Below are 9,482 nucleotides of genomic sequence, written 5' to 3'. Positions count from 1 at the left end.
AAGGTGAAGGTTATATAAATAATTGAAACCGTAATAACAACTCAATTTACTCATATAATAAAGTAATATACTTTTGTGGGAGTTTCTCTAACCGACAACAATCACTATGAGCTAATGTGATGATGCAAAGTCTCACCCACGGTGCTAGAACTATCCTATAACTTGCCGAGATATAGAAAGCCTCAACTAAGTGGATCCACTAGTCTATGTTAAATAACATTAAGGTGTAATCTACAAAGTGTGACCCTTTCTACCCATGATGACTACATGGTTTATGGAGACTTGAGTTATAATGAACTCGTCCCCATATCAGTGCTCAATACTACTCCCAAAAAATACTCAACTCATATGTTTTTAAAAAACTCTTTCTGTGATTTGAGCTAATTACTCAAAACTAACTTAAAAGCTTCCTTGGAAATCGGTGTTTCCTTTCTTGTTTAAATGTGAAAACAATTTAACTCTAGGGAATACTTATTTTCCGTATAATCTTTTGAAGGAAATAAAATTTACTCTTACTCTTTACTCAACTCCAAACTCAAGCCTTAAAACAAAATTAAAACATTTGTAAAAGACTTTTGGAAGACTATGAACTTCTTCTCACATCTGCATAATACTTCTGGCGACTCTGAGCAGTCTTAAGTCTATCTGTAATGAGTTGCTCTTTCTCCATAGCATCAAGGACCGATTCTGGTCCTATCAAGGCTGCTTCACCTACTTTAAACCAACCAACTGGAGATCTACATCTACGCCCATATAATGCCTCAAAAGGGGCCATCTGAATGCTGGAATGGTAACTATTGTTGTAGGCGAACTCAATCAGAGGAAGGTGATCATCCCAACTACCCTTGAAGTCAATCACACAAGCTCTCAACATGTCCTCTAAGGTCTGAATGGTATGCTCTGCCTGACCATCCGTCTACGGATGAAATGCTGTGCTAAGATTAACCTGAGAACCAAGACCTTTCTGAAATGACTTCCAGAAATGAGATGTAAACTGAGGACCTCTATCTGAGATGATAGACAAAGGAACTCCATGCAACCTCACAATCTCATTAATGTAAAGCTTGGCGTAATCCTCCGCCGAATCTGTAGTCTTGACCGCCAAAAAGCGAAAAGACTTAGTAACCCTATCAACAATCACCCAAATGGAGTCATGTTGTCTGCGAGTACGAGGTAAACCTGTGATGAAGTCCATGTTGATCACTTCCCACTTCCGAGTTGACCCATCAATATTTTTCATCTAACTAGCTGCTAACCTCATCTATGGTCAGACCTATGGACCGTGGATCGAATGACGGTCCGTGCTGGTCGACCGTAGTATGTGTCAGAGGCTGGTAAGGGAAGTCTCGATCCACGGACACAGACTACGGACCGTGAATCTGTCCGTGAGTCGAGACTTAGCCAATTTTCTGAGCTGGTTTGGGGATGGGTTGTAGTGGTGAACCACGGACCACTAGCACGGGCCGTGGTCTTACCTACGGTCCGTGGATGGTGACCGTAAGTTGCACCTACAACTTCTCAAAATTTGCATTTTTGGTCCGTTTCGAATACGGGGTGTTTTATTATCTCCCCCTTGGGACCATTCGTCCTCGAATGAAGACTAAACTAGCTGAAATAGAGGGAGAGGGCTGCAGTCCCTACCACTAAACACTAAAAACTGAATTTCTGACTGAACTGAGTTCCAAGGACATGCAAATACGCTGAAAATGCAAGTACAAACTGAAGGAACATGATTCTAAGACTGAATTTTCGCATGAATGACTGAAAAACTGAAGAGGAACTATTAATTCAAGCTGGAATGGAATCAGAAGGAAAGAGGTGTGGACTTCATGGCTGCTTCTGCTTCCTAAGTAGCTCCCTCTACCGACTGACTCCTCTACAAAACCCTGACTGAGCCGACTTCTTTATTTCTCAACCTTCTAACCTGACGATCGAGAATCTCTACTGGTACATCCTCATAAGAAAGGCTATCTTTCATGGCCACACTCTCTAATGGCACTATGGATGCTGGATCACCCACACACTTCTTTAGAAGAGAAATGTGAAAGACTGGATGCACTGCTGCTAAGTCCGTTGGCAACTCTAACTCATAAGCCACTTTACCAATCTTTTTCAAGATTCAATAAGGGCCTACATATCTGGGACTGAGCTTCCCTTTCTTGCCAAATCTCATCACCCCATTCATAGGTGACACTTTTAGGAAAACCCAATCATCAACTTGGAACTCTAGTTCCCTTCTTCTCATATCTGCATAAGACTTCTGGTGACTCTGAGCAGTCTTAAGTCTATCTCTAATGAGTTGCACTTTATCCATAGCATAAAGGACCGAATCTGGTCCTATCAAGGCTACTTCACCTACTTCAAACCAACCAACTGCAGATCTACATCTACACCCATATAGTACCTCATAAGGGGCCATCTGAACGCTGGAATGGTAACTATTGTTGTAGGCGAACTCAATCAGAGGAAAGTGATCATCCCAACTACCCTTGAAGCCGATCACACAGGCTCTCAACATGTCCTCTAAGGTCTGAATGGTACCCTCTGCCTGACCATCCGTCTGCGGATGAAATGTTGTGCTAAGATTTACCTGAGAACCAAGACCTTTCTGAAATGACTTCCAGAAATGAGATGTAAACTGAGGACCTCTATCTGAGATGATAGACAAAGGAACTCCATGCAACCTCACAATCTCATTAATGTAAAGCTTGGCGTAATCCTCCGCCGAATCTGTAGTCTTGACCGCCAAAAAGCGAGAAGACTTAGTAACCCTATCAATAATCACCCAAATGGAGTCATGTTGTCTGTGACTACGAGGTAAACCTGTGATAAAGTCCATGTTGATCACTTCCCACTTCCAAGTAAGAATGTCAATCTCTTGAGTCATACTTCCTGGTTTCTGATGTTCTACCTTTACTTGCTGGCAGTTGCGACACTTAGCCACAAAGTCTGCTATATATCTCTTTTCATACCATTCCACCAATAGACTTCCCGTAGATCACGGTACATCTTAGTGGCGCTTGGATGAATAGAATATCTGGAATTTTGGGCTTCTGCGAGAGTATGCTGTCTCAATTCACCCACATCAGGAACACACAATCTACCTTGATAGCGAAGTACACCATCTCCCCCCTTGGGAGCATACCTCCAATGTCTGCTTCTGGATTGCACCCTTAAGCTCAAGCAATATTGGATCACTGTCTTGCTTTTCCTTAACTCTCACTACCAAAGAAGATTCTGATCTATTTTGGACTATCACACCACCATCAGATGTGTTAGTAAGACTAACTCTTAAGATAGCAAGACGATGAAAATCTTTTTCTACTTCCTTTTTTTTTTTTCCTCAATATGTGCTACACCACCCTATAGATTGACCTCTTTCTGGCCTTAAGGTAAGAGATAATCAGCATATAGGTACTGAGCTACTACCCTTCTATTCTAAGTCTGGCTCGTTTGGAAATTGGAACTGAACAACCCAAATTCTACCATCGACTGAGGTATGACAGAACTGAAACCAATCCATGCCTAGAATTATATCGAAATCTACCATTTCTAACTCTACAAGATCTGCTGAGATGACTTTCTGAGAGACTGTGACAGGGCAATTTCTGTATACCCATCTAGATATAACTAGTTCACCAACTGGGGTAGAGACTAAGAAGGGTTCTAAAGGAGTTTCTAGACTAACTCCTAAGATTACTGCTATAATGAGAGTTACAAAGGTAAGAGTAGCCCTTGGATATAGCATTACAAAAACATCTAAAGAAGGACTTGAAACATACCAGTGATTACATCAGGAGAATCTTCTTGGTCCTTGTGAGCCTGGAGAGAATAGAGCTTGTTTCGGCGTTGTCCGCCACCTGTACCAGAAGAGTTACCCTGCTGAGTTAGGCGACTTGTCGGTACTGTTGGAGCTGTAGACTGAGCCCTAGTATTGTTACCTTCTTGCCCCTTCCTGGCCAAAGGGCAATTCTTCACCCTATGACCAGACTGGCCACACCCAAAACATCATTCCTTGCCTGCAAGACACTCGCCTGGATGGTTCTTACCACACTTTGGACAAGTTGGGTAGGTCCTATTTCCTGAAACACTTCCCTGAGACTTAGAGCCTGGTGCCCTACTATTCTGATCTTGTCGAAACTGTAAGTGATTTCCACCACCCCATTTTTGTTGAGAGTACTCATAGTTCCCTATTCTAGCTTTCTTGGTACCTTAACAATTTCCCTATGCTTATCTCCCTCAACCTGCTGATTGTTCTGATTATTCATACTTAGAGCGAAAGGTTGAATAGTATTTTGAAACTCTGCATTCGAAACTCCCTGATCTGGGACTAGAGGAACTGTGTTAGCATTCCTGGCATTCGCATTCCTAGTGTTAGCTCTACGGGGAGGCATGATCGTTGAGATGTAGAACATTGATGACTTGACAAGTCATACTGCATAAACATTGATGATATATCTAGATACCATACTATTCATACATTGATGACCTGCTCAATTGTCATACAAATCATGTTTTAGAAGCTCTTTCTCAAAACTCATCTTAACTTTCTCAAAAACTCAGTTTAAAACTCAAGTGTCGTCTTAAAAAAAAGTTTCTCATGATTTATAACTCAAAATAGGGTTAATGCTGAAATATATTGATAATGTGGCATAAAACTGGAGCATGTATATCTGAATAACTGAAATATCTGACCTAGCATGTGTAATTCAAGAACTAATGAAATACATAGCTAGGGTTCTGAAATTCATGCGATTAACTGAGCAATAACATGATAATCTGATTTGGAACATTTAAATAACTAATTCATGATGATCTGCTATAATTCTAGAAACCCTAGGTCTGTTCATAATCATGGAATCAAGAATCAGACTGAATTCTAGGGACCTAATGGGCGAAAGAAACCCACTAGTGAAATCCCATATACCTGGTGACGAATTCCACGAAGAAATCCTTTGATTTCGAGGCTGGAACTGATGGAACCTTGCTGCGTTCTTGAACTAGGGTTTTTGATCTTTTTCTCCTCTCTTGATTCTAATTTTCTAAGATTTTGATTAATGAATTGACTTGGATAAGTTCAAGTTATGTTTCTAGGCTTAAACTGATTAAAACCTAATGATTTAGGGTTTAAACGACGTATCTAAGGGCTTAAACGAAATAGGAAAAGACCAAAAGACCCCTGAATTAGCTGCTGTCGGAGTGACTGACGGACGGGACTGACGGTCCGTAGGTCGAGTCTGCCCGACAGGGCTTCACTAAAACGGGCATAACGTTTTACTCGGAGTTCAGAATTTAGCAAACTCAGTGGCGTTAGAAAGATAATTCAATTTTCTATCTAACCATAGGTCATGGGACACATAATTCGTTTTTTGCTAAAATTTATGACCATCTGAAGTTGACCCATCAATATTTTTCATCTAACTAGCTGCTAAACTCTTCTACGGTTAGACCTACGGACCGTGGATCGAATGACGGTCCGTGCTGGTCGACCGTAGTTTGTGTCAGAGGCTGGTAAGGGAAGTCTCGATCCACGAACACAGACCACGGATCGTGGTCTGATCTACGGACCGTGACTCTATCCGTGAGTCGGGACTTGGCCAATTTTCTGAGCTGGTTTGGGGATGGGTTGTAGTGGTGAACCACGGACCACTAGCACGGCCCGTGGTATGACCTACAGTCCGTGGATGGTGACCGTAAGTTGCACCTGCAACTTCTCAAAATCTGCATTTTTGCTCCGTTTCGGATACGGGGTGTTACTTTATCTCCCCCTTGGGACCATTCGTGCTCGAATGAAGACAAAACTAGCTGAAATAGAGGGAGAGGGCTGCAATCCATACCACTAAACACTGAGAACTGAATTTCTGACTGAACTGAGTTCCAAGGACATGCAAATACGCTGAAAATGCAAGTACAAACTGAAGGAACATGATTCTAAGACTGAATTTTCGCATGAATGACTGAAAAACTGAAGAGGAACTATTACCTCAAGCTGGAATGAAATCGGAAGGAAAGAGGTGAGGATACTTGGACTTCATGGCTGCTTCTGCTTCTCAAGTAGCTCCCTCTACTGACTGACTCCTCCACAAAAACCTTGACTCAAGCGACTTCTTTATTTCTCAACCTTCTAACCTGACGATCGAGAATCTCAACTGGTACACCTTCATAAGAAAGACTATCTTTCACGGCCACACTCTCTAATGTCACTATGGATGCTGGATCACCCACACACTTCTTCAGAAGAGAAATCTGAAAGACTGGATGCACTGTTGCTAAGTCCGCTAGCAACTCTAACTCATAAGCCACTTTACCAATACTTTTCAAGATTCGGTAAGGGCCTACATATCTGGGACTGAGCTTCCCTTTCTTGCCAAATCTCATCACCCCTTTCATAGGTGACACTTTTAGGAAAACCCAATCATCAACTTGGAACTCTAGTTCCCTTCTTCTCACATCTGCATAAGACTTCTAGCGACTCTGAGCACTCTTAAGTCTATCTCTAATGAGTTGCACTTTCTCCATAGCATCAAGGACCGAATCTGGTCCTATCACGGCTGCTTCACGTACTTCAAACCAACCAACTGCAGATCTACATCTACACCCATATAATGCCTCATAAGGGGCCATCTGAATGCTGGAATGGTAACTATTGTTGTAGGCGAACTCAATCAGAGAAAGGTGATCATCCCAACTACCCTTGAAGTCGATCACACAAGCTCTCAACATGTCCTCTAAGGTCTGAATGGTATGCTCTGCCTGACCATCCATCTACGGATGAAATGTTGTGCTAAGATTAACCTGAGTTCCAAGACCTTTCTGAAATGGCTTCCAGAAATGAGATGTAAACTGAGGACCTCTATCTGAGATGATAGACAAAGGAACTCCATGCAACCTCACAATCTCATTAATGTAAAGCTTGGCGTAATCCTCCACCGAATCTGTAGTCTTGACCACCAAAAAGCGAGAAGACTTAGTAACCCTATCAACAATCACCCAAATGGAGTCATGTTGTCTGCGAGTACGAGGTAAAGCTGTGATGAAGTCCATGTTGATCACTTTCCACTTCTAAGTAGGAATGTCAATCTCTTGAGTCATACCTCCTCGTTTCTGATGTTCTACCTTTACTTGCTGGCAGTTGGGGCACATAGCCACAAAGTCTGCTATATCTCTTTTCATACCATTCCACCAATAGACTTCCCGTAGATCACGGTACATCTTAGTGGCACTTGGATGAATAGAATATCTGGAATTGTGGGCTTCTGCGAGAATATGCTGTCTCAATTCACCCACATCAGGAACACACAATCTACCTTGATAGCGAAGTACACCATCTCCCCCCTTGGGAGAATACCTCCAATGTTTGCTTCTGGACTACACCCTTAAGCTCTAGCAATATTGGATCACTGTCTTGCTATTCCTTAACTTTCACTACCAAAGAAGATTCTGATCTATTCTGGACTATCATACCACCATCTGATTTTTTAGTAAGATTAACTCCTAAGAAAGCAAGACGATGAACATCTTTTTCTACTTCCTTCTTTTTTTTTCCTCAATATGTGCTACACCACCCTATAGATTCACCTCTTTCTGGCCTTAAGGTAAGAGATAATCAGCATATAGGTACTGAGCTACTACCATTCTATTCTAAGTCTGGCTCGTTTGGAAATTGGAACTGAACAACCCAAATTCTACCATCGACTGAGGTATGACAGAACTGAAACCAATCCATGCCTAGAATTATATCGAAATCTACCATTTCTAACTCTACAAGATCTGCTGAGGTGACTTTTTGAGAGACTGTGACAGGGCAATTTCTGTATACCCATCTAGATATAACTAGTTCACCAACTGGGGTAGAGAATAAAAAGGGTTCTAAAGGAGTTTCTAGACTAACTCCTAAGATTACTGCTATAAAGAGAGTTACAAAGGTAAGAGTAGACCTTGGATATAACATTACAAAAACATCTAAAGAAGGACTTGAAACATACCAGTGATTACATCAAAAGAATCTTCCTGGTCCTGGTGAGCCTGGAGAGCATAGAGCTTGTTTCGGCGTTGTCCGCCACCTGTACCAAAAGAGTTACCCTGCTGAGTTGGGCGACCTGTCGGTACTGTTGGAGCTGTAGACTGAGCCCTAGTATTGTTACCTTCTTGCCCCTTCCTAGCAAAAGGGCAATTCTTCACCCTATGACCAGACTGGCCACACCCAAAACATCATTCCTTGCTTGCAAGACACTCGCCTAGATGGTTCTTTCCACACTTTGGACAAGTTGGGTAGGTCCTATTTCCTGAAACACTTCCCTAAGACTTAGAGCCTGGTGCCCTACTATTCTGATCTTGTCAAAACTGTGAGTGATTTCCACCACCCGATTTCTGTTGAGAGTACTTATAGTTCCCTGTTCTAGCTTTCTTGGTTACCTTAGCAATTTCCCTAAGTTTATCTCTCTGAACCTACTGATTGTTCTGATTATTCATAGTTAGAGCGAAAGGTTGAATAATGTTTTGAAACTCTGCATTCAAAACTTCCTGATCTAGGACTAGAGGAAATGTGTTAGCATTCATGGCAATCGCATTCCTAGTGTTAGCTCTACGGGGAGGCATGATCGCTGAAATGTAGAACGTCGAGTTAGAATAGAATTAGATCATACCTTACGCACGATAAGAGTAACAAGAAAGTGAAGTTTTCCTAAAATCACTTTGTAGCCTCCCTCTCATTAGATGTGGTGCACTTCACATCCATGAAAAGGACTATACTTAGTGCAGCTTTTCAGACATCCTAGGACACTTAAACCTAATGCTCTGATACCAAATTTGTCACGCCCCGAGCTACCCCCGAGACGCAAACACGGGACCTAGGACCACAAGTGATCCCAAACTAACCCTGTTGGCATGATCATGAGCATACTAAATATAATCTGAATAATAGAAACTATGTGGAAGCTAAATGATAAATAAATCTAAAAGATGGGGAATACCCATATACTATAACTGAGATATATGAAAATTGATGAGTTTAATACAAAGAAGATATTAACTCAACACTAAGTTGAATCTAACTATGTCTGAATTAAGCCTCTAAACTAACTAGAAATGTTGGGAAATGCCCCAACTAGATCTATAAAAAAACTGAAACTAAAGATTAAAAGCGATAAAGATAAACATGTCACTAGTGCTTGAAGAATGAGGACTCACCACTAATGCTGCTGAACTTAAGATCGGGAATCGATCTAAGCGTGATCTGGATGCTGAGAACCTGAACCTACATCACGAGAAGATGCAGCGCACGTATGCGTCAGTACTTGAAGGATACTGAGCAGGCAAGATAAAGTAAAGCTGAAAGAACATATAACTGAACAAAGCAATAAAGCAATGAAATAATCTGAACCTGATATAGATACTGAATACTGAGCTAACTGAATGCAATGACCAATTTATAACATGCTGACTGAATAATGAATGAACTGTAAATGTGGTCAATGCAATAG

Source organism: Solanum verrucosum, unplaced genomic scaffold, assembly GCF_900185275.1.
Source record: "Solanum verrucosum unplaced genomic scaffold, falcon-dt-bn FXZP01000174.1, whole genome shotgun sequence".
Taxonomy (NCBI): Eukaryota; Viridiplantae; Streptophyta; class Magnoliopsida; order Solanales; family Solanaceae; genus Solanum; species Solanum verrucosum.
The sequence above is the reverse complement of the archived record's forward strand: the minus strand, read 5'-3'. Positions refer to the sequence as shown.